This window comes from Pleurodeles waltl, chromosome 6 (genome assembly GCF_031143425.1).
Source record: "Pleurodeles waltl isolate 20211129_DDA chromosome 6, aPleWal1.hap1.20221129, whole genome shotgun sequence".
Taxonomy (NCBI): Eukaryota; Metazoa; Chordata; class Amphibia; order Caudata; family Salamandridae; genus Pleurodeles; species Pleurodeles waltl.
Genome location: NC_090445.1, coordinates 490,257,369 through 490,270,881, shown reverse-complemented (window position 1 = coordinate 490,270,881; position 13,513 = coordinate 490,257,369).

The following is a 13,513-nucleotide window of genomic DNA, read 5'->3' as shown; positions in this document are numbered from 1 at the left end:
TTGGGAAGAGGGCTCTTGAATTGCGTGAACATATTTGAAATGAATTAGGGGGTCATTCGGACCCCGGCGGGCGGCGGGCGCCGCCCGCCGGGCGGAAACCGCCAAAAGACCGCACCGCGGTCAAATGACCGCGGCGGTCATTCTAACTTTCCCGCTGGGCCGGCGGGCGATCTCCAAAAATCACCCGCCGGCCTAGCGGGAAAGCCCCTGCAAAGAGGAAGCCGGCTCCGAATGGAGCCGGCGGGTTTGCAGGGGTGCGACGGGTGCAGTGGCACCTGTTGCGATTTTCAGTGTCTGCAAAGCAGACACTGAAAATCTTTGTGGGGCCCTGTTAGGTGGCCCCTGCACTGCCCATGCCAGTGGCATGGGCAGTGCAGGGGCCCCCAGGGGCCCCACGACACCCGTTCCCGCCATCCTGTTCCTGGCGGTAAAAACCGCCAGGAACAGGATGGCGGGAAGGGGGTCGAATCCCCATGGCGGCGCTGCAAGCAGCGCCACCATGGAGGATTCCCTGGGCCAGGGGTAAACCGGCGGGAAACCGCCGGTTCCCCTTTTCTGACCGCGGCTTTACCGCCGCGGTCAGAATAGCCCAGGAAGCACCGCCAGCCTGTTGGCGGTGCTTCCGTGGTCGTTGGCCCTGGCGGTCGGTGACCGCCAGGGTCAGAATGACCCCCTTAATGTCTTAATGAATAAGACTTTGTGCAGGGCGCAAATAACCACAAAAAGGCATCCTGGTGTTAGAGGATGAAGGACATAAGTTACTAATCAAAATTTGTAGATACACTTGTTTTCACTCTGTTGCGAAAGGTAATGTACCACTATTGAGTGTTCGTTCAAGACAGGAGAGTTCCAGGTTTTGGTCACTGTACGGAAAAATCATGAATTCCTATGTGTATCCCTATATATTTGAAAATCAATAAAGAATGGAAGAATTGGAGTGAAAACATCTGATCAGTTGGTACGAATTAAAGAGAAATGCAAGGTAGGAAGTAGAAGGAGAATACAGAGCTTTATGACAGAGACAGAGGCCCTTATTACGACTTTGGTGGTCTTTTTACAAGACCACCAAAGCCGAGGGCACCAGAAGACGGTCTTCTGCCCACCATATCACAAGTACTGAAGGATTTCCGCCAAATTTTGGGCTAAATCCTCCAGTAGTTGTGCCGGCGGTCGGAGGTGCATGGGTGGTTCCACCACCAGCCCTGCCCCACCAAAAGGATTCCCCCAGCTGTATTACGAGTAGTAATACATCCTGGTGGTGTCCTGATGGTGGGGCGCTGCCAGCAGTGGAAGTGCCCGTTCCCTGCTGGACGACCTCCTCACAGGACAAGGCAAGTCGATTGTCTGACAGGAGAGGGAGGTGGGAGGGAGGGGGTGTTGTCTGCGTGTGTGCATGTATGTGTGTATGTGCGTGTGTATGCATGTGTGCATGGGTGTTTGTATGCTTGTGTGAATGTATGTGTGTATACATTGTTGAATGCATGTATGGAGGTTGAAGTGAGTGCCTGTATGAATGTTGAGGTGAGTGCGTGTATGAATGTTGAGGTGAATGTGTGTATAGATGCTTGTGAGTGTATGCATGTATGGATGCTTGTGAGTTAATGTGTGTATGTCAGTGTTGATGTATGAGTGTATGCAGGGTGCGTGAATGAGTGTCTGAGGTGCATGAAAGAATGTATGTGGGGTGCGTGTGGGTGTCTGTGTCGTACACGCAGGGGCGCTGCACTAGGATGGGGTGGGTGCTGGGGGACGGGAGGGGAGGGAGCTGGGGGTGCTGCACTAGAAAGGGGGTGGGGGCAGAAGGAGTGGGCGCTGTATTAGAAAGGGGTGGGGGAGTGTGGTGCTGTTCTGGTAGGGGGTTCTGGTATACAGGTGGGTGGGAGGGTGTAGGGCTTGTAGGAGGGGTGGGGGAGTCATCTGCTGGTGACAGGAAAGAAATTTCCTGTCACCGGTGATGACGCAGAAAAAGATGGTCCTACATATATTCACACATTGTGTAATCAAAATCGTATAATGAAGTGTGATTTTAGTAAAGAAAATAATGTACGAGGGAAATTGTACCCTCGGGGTAGTTCGCCATCTTTATAAACAAGCTTTATTAATCATGAAGAATTGAAAAATGTAGTAATCCGACATAATTACAAGTGTATGCCATGATTTCTTATTTGAAACTGTTTTGCTTAGCTTAAATTTAGTAGAGGCTTTGGCCTAGATGCCTGGTCTCAAATTCTAACTGCGTGGCTTTTCCTTGAACTAATGAAACATATATTTTTGCTTGAAGTTGTATTTTTCCAGCAGAGATGACTAATACACTTATCTCCAAGGTTTCGTACTAGGCCGGTTTCATCCCCTTTGATACAAGGTCGGTCTCTGCAGGTGCGGACAATGAAGGTACAGATACCAAAAATAATTGGCAACCCATGTTGCAACTTGTGTTCCAAGGCTCCAAAGACAATGTATGCATAAATGAGCGCTAGTAAAAAGACAATTTTCATTGGACAATTTGAAGCCAACCGATGAACCCTCCAATGGAAGACCCTGCAGAATTTGGAATGTTTCTTACTTAAACCCACTGGACAAAGAGAAGTCAGCCATTTTCCTTGATGCCAATTTGAAGCCAGATGCCAGACTCCATTTTGGACGACACCCTGATGCCCTTTTCTCTATCTGAGAGAAAGAGACTTTAAGAATTCTCACCCTAGAGACTTTAATTTTGATTTGCCCCGTCTTGCCCATGAAGTAACTTTGCCCCATTCTCCTTGCCGCTGCAAGGAAGCTTGCCCTTAACTTTGCCCCTTTGAAACCTGCCCCATGCTGATCGAACCGGTACCTGAGGGACAAAGACGTTCTTGAATGCTGATTGTATTTGGTAAATATGAAAGGATAAATGTATTATGCATTGTGTTTTTCCTTTTAGGTACCAACTGCTATTTTGATAGGGCCCAAGCTAGAAGTTTTCCAAATTTGTGTTGACTAAATTCGTTTTGCATGAAGCCCCACATGCCAATGCTAATTAGAGGTTAGTCGAGGTATTCATTCGATGCACCATGCTGATTTGAAATCTTGTTATGCTGACCAATGTATGAAATTAGTCAAATACAGTCAGTTATATTAATGATTTGCATTGCCATAACTGAATGCATCATTATTCAGATTTGGCGTAGATTGCGTTTCTTCCGCCGCTATGGACAACTAGTAATGTTCATATACATATATCATTTGGTTTTGAGACTTATATACATCGTGCTAGCTTTGTTAATATTGGGAAATAAATTCATTAACTTTTAATAAACTGGTGTGGTTATTCATGACTGAAAGATCATGGTGCACCGAAATATCAACTGTTATTGATTTCTGATGTGTAATTTTGATCTGTTAGTTGAGTATTGTTTACCGATCACAATAGTTATTGATCATTGATCTAAGTGACCCGACTATTCTAGGATGAGGAGAGCCCGACTTGTCTAAAAGATTCACCGACCTCCAACGTGTCCAGATACAGGTAATTTATAAGGGCTGGACGCGTTATCAGTAGATGGTAGCAGAGATTAATGGTTTAGCCCTTTGGGACCCCATCCGAACAATAGACGGAGTCAAGTTAGAATTTTCTTTGATAAAACAAGTTGGAGGGATGATGATGCCCTAAGTCCTCAATGACTTTCCCGGGATCTTGCGAATGAAGGACATGAAGGTGTGAGAATGGTTTTGGCGTTTCTAGTGACGGTATGAGAGAAGTTAAGGTTTTGCGCTTGCACAGCTTATTGTCGCAGATTAATTGAGAAGTTTGTGAGGATTTTAGGGGGTTAGAGGAGTGTTACTCCAAAGTGTGAGAGTAGAGAAGTCGTCGAACTTCACATGTGTGTAGCGCTTTGTGCAGAAAATTTTTCCACATGGTTGTTGATGTTGAGACGGGCCCTGCGAGGTCAAGAGACTCCGGAGTATGTTGAAGAGCGTATGAGATACTTGCTTGATGTTGTGATCTGGTCGGTTTAATAGGTTGATCGGGCGTGGTCAACAAGTTGGTACGAAAGTTGCGGAATGAAAGAAAAATTTCGACTTCAAGATCTGACGAATTCTAAGGTGCAGTAGAATAGTTCATTGATCAGTTGAGAGTAAAGTTTGTGGGTCAAATTTTGCTTGCGAAAGCGGGAAACCGAGAAAGATGGAATAACTGCAGAGGCTAGTGAAAAATCCCTAAGGTTTCTGAAGCGATTGTATTACCCTTCCTTTAGTAAACCGACAGATTTGTTTTATTCTTTTGGTTAGTGCTCGCGTTATATTGCAGAAATTAGTTTGTGAGTGAAGCCGAATGAAAAGAGGACAAGCCGCAGGACATTGTCAGCCTCAGAGTGTGAGTGTGACGTCACTAGGAGCCACGCTGGGATAGGTCGGTTGGAGAGAAGGGTCTCGCACGGATTGGACGCAGTCCGTGAAGCGCAATTGGTGGGGAAAGGCAAGCGAAGAGTATTCCGGGAATTAAAGTCACTTATTGATTACACATTTTAGAAAAATAAAAGACGGAAAGATTAAATTTTTCAAAGCATTTAAGAGTGCCATGAGGGGAGATGTTTATATTAAAGCAGGAGAAGAAACACCGCCTGAGGGTACACCAGCTTACATCGTGATTGAAGAAAAGGGGGTAGCACCATGTCTTTGGCTAAAGCAATGGTGCAAATTAACAGAGAAGCATGGAAGTGTAGCGTTCCCTATCCACGGGTCGTTTAATCTAAGGGTTTTAGAGAACCTAAGATTTGCGCTGTATGACATGAAAGTACCTCTAAGACCAGCACAGTTTGAGGCACTAGCAATTTGGGAGCTAATAGCTAGAAACCAACAACAAAAGAAGTTCGAGACAAGAATAAGAAAAGTAGAAAAAACGCTAGCGGATGCTAGATGGGACAGCACACAGAAAGTTTGGAGATCGGATGTATTGCAGGGGATTAAATTGTTCCCAGCAATTACCGATGAAGCGGAAACGGAAGGAAGGAAAGCTACCTATAAGACAAATAGGAGTCAGTCCAGAGATAGAGAGAACAACAGACACTCGAAAAGGTCAGACGAGTCAGACGATGAGGAGTTCATTATGCAATTGCTGAATAATCGCCCGCCACCATATGTGGAAAGCAAAAAAGGCTCAAGCATTAGTACTGCCCCTCCAGAACCAATACAGGGTAATGTAACACCAAATTTGAGAATATCCCAGAGGCAGAGTAGTTCTGATATGCCTTTCTCACCGCAAATACCACAGGTTCAGAGAATATACCCAGACGTGCCTAAATTGAAACCTGCTGATAATTATCAGCCACAGGTTCAAAGGCATTGCTGTGATGGGCGTAACATGGAAATTACTTTTGATTCAATGCGCAGGGAGGACAAAACTATCAAAGACCGACATTGATTCAAGCGGAATCAACACCGTTTTTGATGCCTCAAAAGCAGGCACAAGAAGTGCCGAAGTATACTCGAGTAACAGAGAGCTAGTTAGGTGTGCCAGCAATGATGAACCATAATGTGGGGATTAACATGCCACAGAATTCGGGGAACAGACAGAATCCAGACGCAATATCTCTGCCTATCACTGTAGGTCCACCAGTACCCCTGTACATACAAGCAAACCCAAACGTATGCGAACAAGGGGTAGTAATGACACAGAGTGGGACAGGGAGAAGATGCATAGAAACCACTCCATAAACAACTCCAATAGCGGCACTGCCAAATGGATCTAGGTCCTTGTCGGAATTTAGTCCAATTCCAATTTGTGCTCCGTCAACCGTGGTAAGGTCACATCCACCACTATTAGTACCGTTAACCTCAGAGACCGAAACATTACAGAAACCATCAGTAGCAGTTGATGTAAATGCTACACTGATGGGACTGAACGCGCAACAGTTAACACAATGGTTCAACAGCCTGAACTCCCCACAGAGTACATCCAGCGGGAAGGGAGAAGAATACCTGAATAAAATAAGATTGGGTATGGAGGCAGATGAACTGGTGGAGGGAACAATGGGTCTAAACAGATTAGAATCATACACAGAGGAAGAGCTGAGATACATGTGCCCTAGGATTACAAGAGAAGTAAGCAGCATACATAAAAAGTTACAAGAAATTGCAGACAGGAACGAGATTGATATAAGTAAGACCAAACACCTGAGCAGAAGTTACAGGTTAGACTTTGAGACAAAAGATTTTGAACACATGAGATCCGCAGGGATGAAACACACCTTAAAGAGATACTGCAGAGCGCACAGGTCTGGAGATGTTTAGACAAGTGGGAAAGCAGGTGGGTTAAGAAAAAGGACAAAAAGAAAGAAAATACTCCAGAGCGGAATGAGAAAGCACAACAGAATGATGACCTGATAACCATGTTACCAATGAGAGAGACAGCTGGGGGAAAACTTGTACATGTACCATGGCACAGGTGCGATATTCAATCCTTTACGGATGATTTCCCTAAATTAAGAGAGAAACCGATCGAGTGGTATCGAGTGGTATCAACAAACAGATTTGTGAAACTCGCAAAATGTCTCTGGGAAGACCTAAATACCTTATTTGAAATTTTGGTTCCGGCAGATTTGTGGGAAGATTGTAAAAGGGCTGTAGGTTGGCCGATGAGTGAGCCAAAGATAGATAGGGACACAGGTGCGCCATCACCTACGGTAATGAGTTTGTACCACAAGGTGATCGAGCATTTGAAAACCAAAGTTGCGTCAAAAAATGTGGATTGGCAGAGGATTGACAGGACCGCTCAAGAGATTAAAGAATCTATACATGCGTACTATGAGAGATTGTTGAAAGCGTTAAAAAATTACAGTGGCACGAAAACGATTGAGGCAAAGGACATGCTTCATTTTGTGTTTAGATTTGTGGAAGGGTTGAGACCCGAAATCAGCCAGATGATTAAAACGCATTTGATTTGTTGGCAGTCAAAATCGATCGATGAAGTGTTGAATTATGCAAAATACTGCAGTGATGAGATTGAGACAAAGCAGAAAAGATTGAAAGAAAAGGTGATGGTGATGGTGATGCAGCTCAGAGCAGCTCAGACAGGTTTGCAAGGTTTTCTACAACAGATGCCGCAGCAGCAGCATCAGGGAAATGCTATGTTTCAGCCGCAGATGAGAGGCAGAGGCCGAGGAGGTTTTGTGAATAATGGTCCTGATTTGAATACCGTTATGATTCCGAATGGTACACAGGCAATGAAGAAAGTGATGCCATGTCACACGTGCAGAATCGTCGGGCATTGGAAACGGGAGTGCCCAATGATGGTGCAGGAAGGTGTAGGTCAGCAAAACAATGATGTCAATGCATTTCAGACTATGAGAGGACCGAAATTGAGAGGTCTGAATCCAAATTTTCAAAACAATATAAACCAGATGCAGGGTTTACAACCCATACAATCGCAGCAGGTGCAAATGCCCCGTGTGCAAATGGCACAGTTGCAGCCAATGCAACAGCAGTTTCCTATGGTACCTAATCAAAAAATGCAAATACCCTTAGCACCAATGAATCAGCAGCAAGCAATGCTTCCTCAACAGGTCACGGGTCAAGGAATGAATCAAAATGACACAGTACACAAATTTCCCTTACATAGTGAGAATGGAATAAACGATGCATGGGAGAGTGAAAGTTCAGATGAGGAAGGAAATTGTATGCTTGCAGCATCTTTGGAAGTTGATCAAAAGGGTCCGTATGTGGAGGGAAGAGTTATGGGTCACCGCGTTTCATTCTTGGTTGACACAGGAGCTACACATTCCACTGTTAGGAGCATTGAGGTACCAAATTTGCCACTTTCAGGGAGAACAGTTCAGGTAGTGGGAGTAGCAAATAGGTACCCGACGAACCCAATCATAGATTCAGTTCAAATTAGAATTGGTAACTATCAAGGGTCACATAAATTTGTGGTGTGTGACTCAAGCCCGATATCACTATTGGGGAGAGACCTATTGTGCAAATTGGGATGTTCGAATATGTGTTCAAATGATGGAATTAAAATTCAGACAAACAGTGATGGGGAAGAAGAAGACAGTGTGGGAGGGGACGAAGTGGAAACTGTCGATGAAGAGTATCCTCTGATTACTCTTTATCCAATGCTCACTGAAGCAGACATTCCTGCTGAGTTACAGGAAACAGTCAGAAAGGAAGTGTGGGATATGACAGGGAAAGAAGTAGGATTGGTCAAAGGAGTGGAACCAGTGAAAGTGACTGTAAAACCCAATATAACCTTTCCCCAGACCCCACAGTACCATATGCCGCAAGACACCCTCATGAAAGTTGCCCAACTCATTGATGAGTTTGTAAAGCAGGGAGTACTGAAAGAAGTGTTAAGCAGTCCATGTAATTCACCAATCATGGGACTAATGAAACCAAGTGGAAAGGTCCGAATTGTTCAGGATTTGAGGAAAATAAATGACATAATAATCAAATGTTGTCCCGTTGTACCAAATCCAGCTGTGATAATGCTTCAAGTTCCCTGTGATGCTGAATGGTTCTTAGTCATCGACTTGTCACAAGCATTCTTTTCTGTGCCTCTTCATGAGGACAGCCAATTTCTCTTTTGTTTCAAATTCCTGGACAGGGTCTACAGTTGGTGTCGAATTCCCCAAGGGTTTTCGGAGTCACCATCAATTTTCAATCAGATTCTAAAGAAAGATTTGGAATCGTTAGAATTACCGTTTGAGTCAACCCTAGTACAGTACATTGACGATTTGCTGGTCGCATCCTAGACAGAAAGTGACTGTACAGCTGACACTATTGCCCTATTGAACCATTTGGGAAGGAACGGACACAAGGTGTCCCCTTCAAAATTACAGTTCTGCCAGAAGAAAGTTAAATTTTGGGGTCACCAAATAGAGAAAGGGTCAAGAAGAATTATGAAAGAAAGAATAACAAGTGTACTTCAAATGAGTCCACCAAAGACAAGAAGAGAGGTGAGAAAGTTTTTAGGAATGGTAGGCTATTGTCGCCAATGGATCCCCAATTTCTCAACCCTAGCAAAACCATTGCTGAAACTGACCCAGAAGGATGTGCTGGATGAAATAGAGCTGAAAAGAGATGAGATGGATGCTTTTATTGAGTTGAAAGAATGCATGTGCAGGGCTCCAGCTTTAGGTATGCCTGATTACACAAAGCCTTTCACATTGTTTTGTCATGAACGTGATGCATGTTCCTTGTCTGTCTTGACTCAAGCCCATGGTGGCGTGAACAGACCAGTAGCATATTTTTCAGCTACTTTGGATCCGGTTGCAGCAGCACTGCCAGGGTGCTTGCGTGCCGTAGCTGCAGTTGGTATCAGCCTAACTCAAAGTGAAGGAATAGTGATGGGACACCCTTTAACAGTCATGGTCCCTCACTCAGTCGAGATACTTTTGACACGTTCCCGAACACAGCACATGACTGGTGCCAGACTCACAAGGTATGGAACAATAATTCTGGGATCACCTAATGTGCAGCTGAAACAGTGCTCTACGTTGAATCCAGCAACCTTGTTTCCCAGTGAAAATGCTGAAGTTGAGAATGCTGAAGACATCGAGCACGACTGTCTTCAGGTGACTGAATTTTGCACCAAACCAAGACCTGATATCAAAGATACCTGATTGGAAGAAAATGATCAAGTTATTTTTGTTGATGGTTCATGTCTAAGAGATGCACTGGGAATATTGAAAGCAGGATATGCTGTATGTACTGTAACAGGTGTTCTGGAAGCATCTTGGATTCAAGGAGTTTACTCTGCACAAGTAGCGGAATTGGTAGCCCTTACTAGAGCTTGCCAACTCTCTGCATTAATGAAAGTTACCATTTACACTGACAGCCACTACGGGTTCGGAATAGTGCATGATTTTGGACAATTGTGGTCACAGAGAGGCTTTATGACCTCTTCAGGATCACCAGTGAAAAATGGTGAAAGAATAAGAGAATTGTTACATGTCATCCAATTACCAGGAGAAGTAGCAGTGGTAAAATGCAGTGGACACTCGAAGGGACAAGACTATGGGGGTCATTCTGGCCAACGACTGCGGGAGCACCGCCAACAGGCTGGCGGTGCTCCCATGGGCATTCTGACCGCGGCGGTACAGCCGCGGTCAGAAACGGCAAACCGGCGGTGTCCCGCCGGTTTCCCGCTGCCCTGGGGAATCCTCCATGGCGGAGCTGCAGGGGATTCCGACCCCCTTACCGCCAGCCTGGCTCTGGCGGTTTTGACCGCCAGAACCTGGCTGGCGGTAACCGGTGTCGCGGGGCCCCTGGGGGCCCCTGCAGTGCCCATGCCACTGGCATGGGCACTGCAGGGGCCCCCTAACAGGGCCCCACCAAGATTTTCAGTGTCTGCCAAGCAGACACTGAAAATCGCGACGGGTGCAACTGCACCCGTCGCACCCCTTCCACTCCGCCGGCTCCATTCGGAGCCGGCATCCTCATGGAAGGGGGTTTCCCGCTGGGCTGGCGGGCGGCCTTCTGGCGGTCGCCCGCCAGCCCAGCGGGAAACTCAGAATTACCACGGCGGTCTTCTGACCGCGCAGCGGTATTCTGACGGCGGGACTTTGGCGGGCGGCCTCTGCCGCCCGCCAAAGTCAGAATGACCGCCTATGTTTCTCTGGGAAATGGATATGCGGATCAAGTCACAAGGTTTTGTGCGTTGAACTGTATATTGCTCAGGGATGAGTGGAACTTGATAAATGAGCCAGAACTTGAACCAAGCGAAATCTTTGCTCTAAAGGTTGTAGATACAATGGATGAATTGAAGTCCTTACAGAATGAAGTCAGTGAGGATGAGAAACTCTCATGGACGAAATCGCAATGTGTAAAGAGACTAGACGAATTATGGGTTTCAAGTGAAGGGAAATTTGTTTTGCCAAACAGTCTTTTGACACAGTTAGCCAGATTCTACCATGGACAAGCCCATCTTGGAAGGGATGCCATGATTAGACTATTTAAAACTGATTGGTTTAACCCCAAATTCCGTCAAGTTGCTGAAGCAGTTTGCCATCGTTGCGTCATTTGCCAACAGATGAACGCAGGGAAGAGAACCGTAGCAAATTTGAGCCACATTGGAAGAGCAGGGGGTCCCTTCAGCAGAATGCAAATGGACTTTATTGAGATGCCTATGCATGGAGGCTTGAAGTATGTGTTGGTGGTTGTGTGCATTTTTAGTCACTGGATTGAAGCATACCCCACACGCAGAAATGACAGTCTCACAGTTGCAAAATTACTCTTAAGAGAGCTAATACCACGTTTCGGATTCCCGATCTCCTTAGAATCAGATAGGGGAAGTCACTTCAATAATGAAGTAATAAAATTACTTTGTGCAGCACTGAACATTGAGCAAAAGTTGCATTGTAGATAGCGCCCTGAAGCATCAGGACTAGTGGAGCAAATGAATGGCACATTGAAATTGAGGATGGCGAAAATATGTGCATCAACAAATTTAAAATGGCCTGACGCATTGCCCTTGGTGTTAATGTCGATGAGAAACACCCCTGACAGAAAGACTGGACTGTCCCCGCATGAGATCCTCATGGGCAGAGCCATGAGACTTCCAGCAGTTCCTGCAAATGCTCTTTTGAATATTACAGATGATATGGTGTTAGACTACTGCAAAGGTCTAGATGATGTGGTCCGCTCTTTCTCTCACCAGGTGGAGGCAACCACCTTGCCACCGATCCAAGGTCCAGGACACGCCCTGAAAGCAGGTGACTGGGTCGTGATAAAGAAGCACGTGAGGAAGTCGTGTTTGGAACCCTGGTGGAAAGGACCTTTTCAAGTGATTCTGACAACTACCACCACTGTGAAGTGTGCGGGAGTTCCCAACTGGATTCACGCCAGTCACACGAAGAGAGTGACGTGTCCCACAGACGAGGAAGTTGAAGCGTTGAAATCACCAGTGTCTGATAACAAAGTGCCAAGCGCCGAGACAGAGCGAAGAGGAACTAGAAGCGAACAGGTAGAAATAGAGGAAGGAGAAATATTTTCTGAGGACGAAGCAACTGATTCATTTGGGGAAGACCAAGGAGGAGCCTCAGAAAGTGACGAAGGTCCTGAAGGTGATAAAGAGCCTGAAACAGCTGAAGGTAACAGAGAGCCTGAAACAGGTAACGGTGACAAAGAGCTCGGAACAGGTGAAGAAGCAGGAGAGCCTGATCAGAGGAGGGCTTTCCCAGAAGCAGACGATACCGGAAAAGAAAAGGAAAACCTGATTGACTTCCCAGAAGGAGAAGATAAAGCAGGGCAGAACGAAGCTGTTCAAACTCCTTCAGAAGAGGTTTCAGGTCCATCAAGTGGACACAGTGCAAAAAGAAGACAAAGCATATCGCCAGTAAAATTAAGAATCAGAGAAACGTTAAACGAAAGTGAAGGGCCAAAGGTGAAAGAGAAAAGAAAAGAAGTGTCTGTCGCAATATCAGCACCAAGTGAAGAAAAAGACTTGGCCAAGGAAGAAAGTACCAGTGAGAGAGAGTCAAAGAGAGATGCAAAATTGAAAAGAAAAAGAATACAGAGCAAAAGATATTCTGGTCCGGAGTGGGCATACTTAGCCACTAATGATTGGTCAGACGAATTCGTATCCCTCAGTCTAGAAAACGAAGAGGCAGAACTCCACTTTGGCACATGAGGAGTAAAACTCCATGAACTTTACCGAATAAAGACATTGATAACCTGATTGACTTTTCAACCGGCTAAGACATTGCTAACTTGATTGACTTTGAAACCGATTTTGAGACAACGCTGCTAACCGATAAGAGATTAAGCTGCTAAAGAAAACTGTGTGAACATTGGACTCGTTCAGCTTTGTACATATACGCAAACACAATTGATAAAGTGTCTTCAACTTTCTGATTCTATACAGATCATGACAGGGTACACTACACAGGGACGCAAAATGAAGTGTTGTAAATACATGCGTATAGGTCTAATAACCGCTTGCGTACTAATCATTGTAGCACTAGTTCTTGGAATGCATGGTAAGAATGAGAGTGAGACGAATGATGTTTCTACTTCAAAACCTACAATTATTACTGAACTAACAGCTCTGAAGAGACTCGAACAGGACGAAAGGCATTTGCATGATAAGACAGAACTTTCGTCTAACATTTTCTATCGCTCGTTGAGTGAGTATATTGAGACAATGGATGCGAAAGATTGTTATGTGTGCACACAAATACCTACATCAGTAGTGGAAGGGGTGACGTATCATAGCATGCCTCTTACATACGGAATTACATGTAGTATAATAATGTCCAGATTTTATGGTCAGCAGTACATTCATTATTTTTACTCTAATTATGATGTTACTTTTGCATATGTCCCCATAATAGAGTATCTGAGTAAAATAGCCAGAGATTATTATTTCAAATTGATGAGGGACTTCTTTGAGCCGTTGTCACCTTTTCATACAGCTCACGTACATAGAGAGAACCTTACATGCTTGCTTTCACCGGGAGAGATACATTTCTTAGACTGCACTGACGATAGGAGAAAAGAAATGAAGGAGGAATTAGAAAGGGAATTACACAAAAGGACT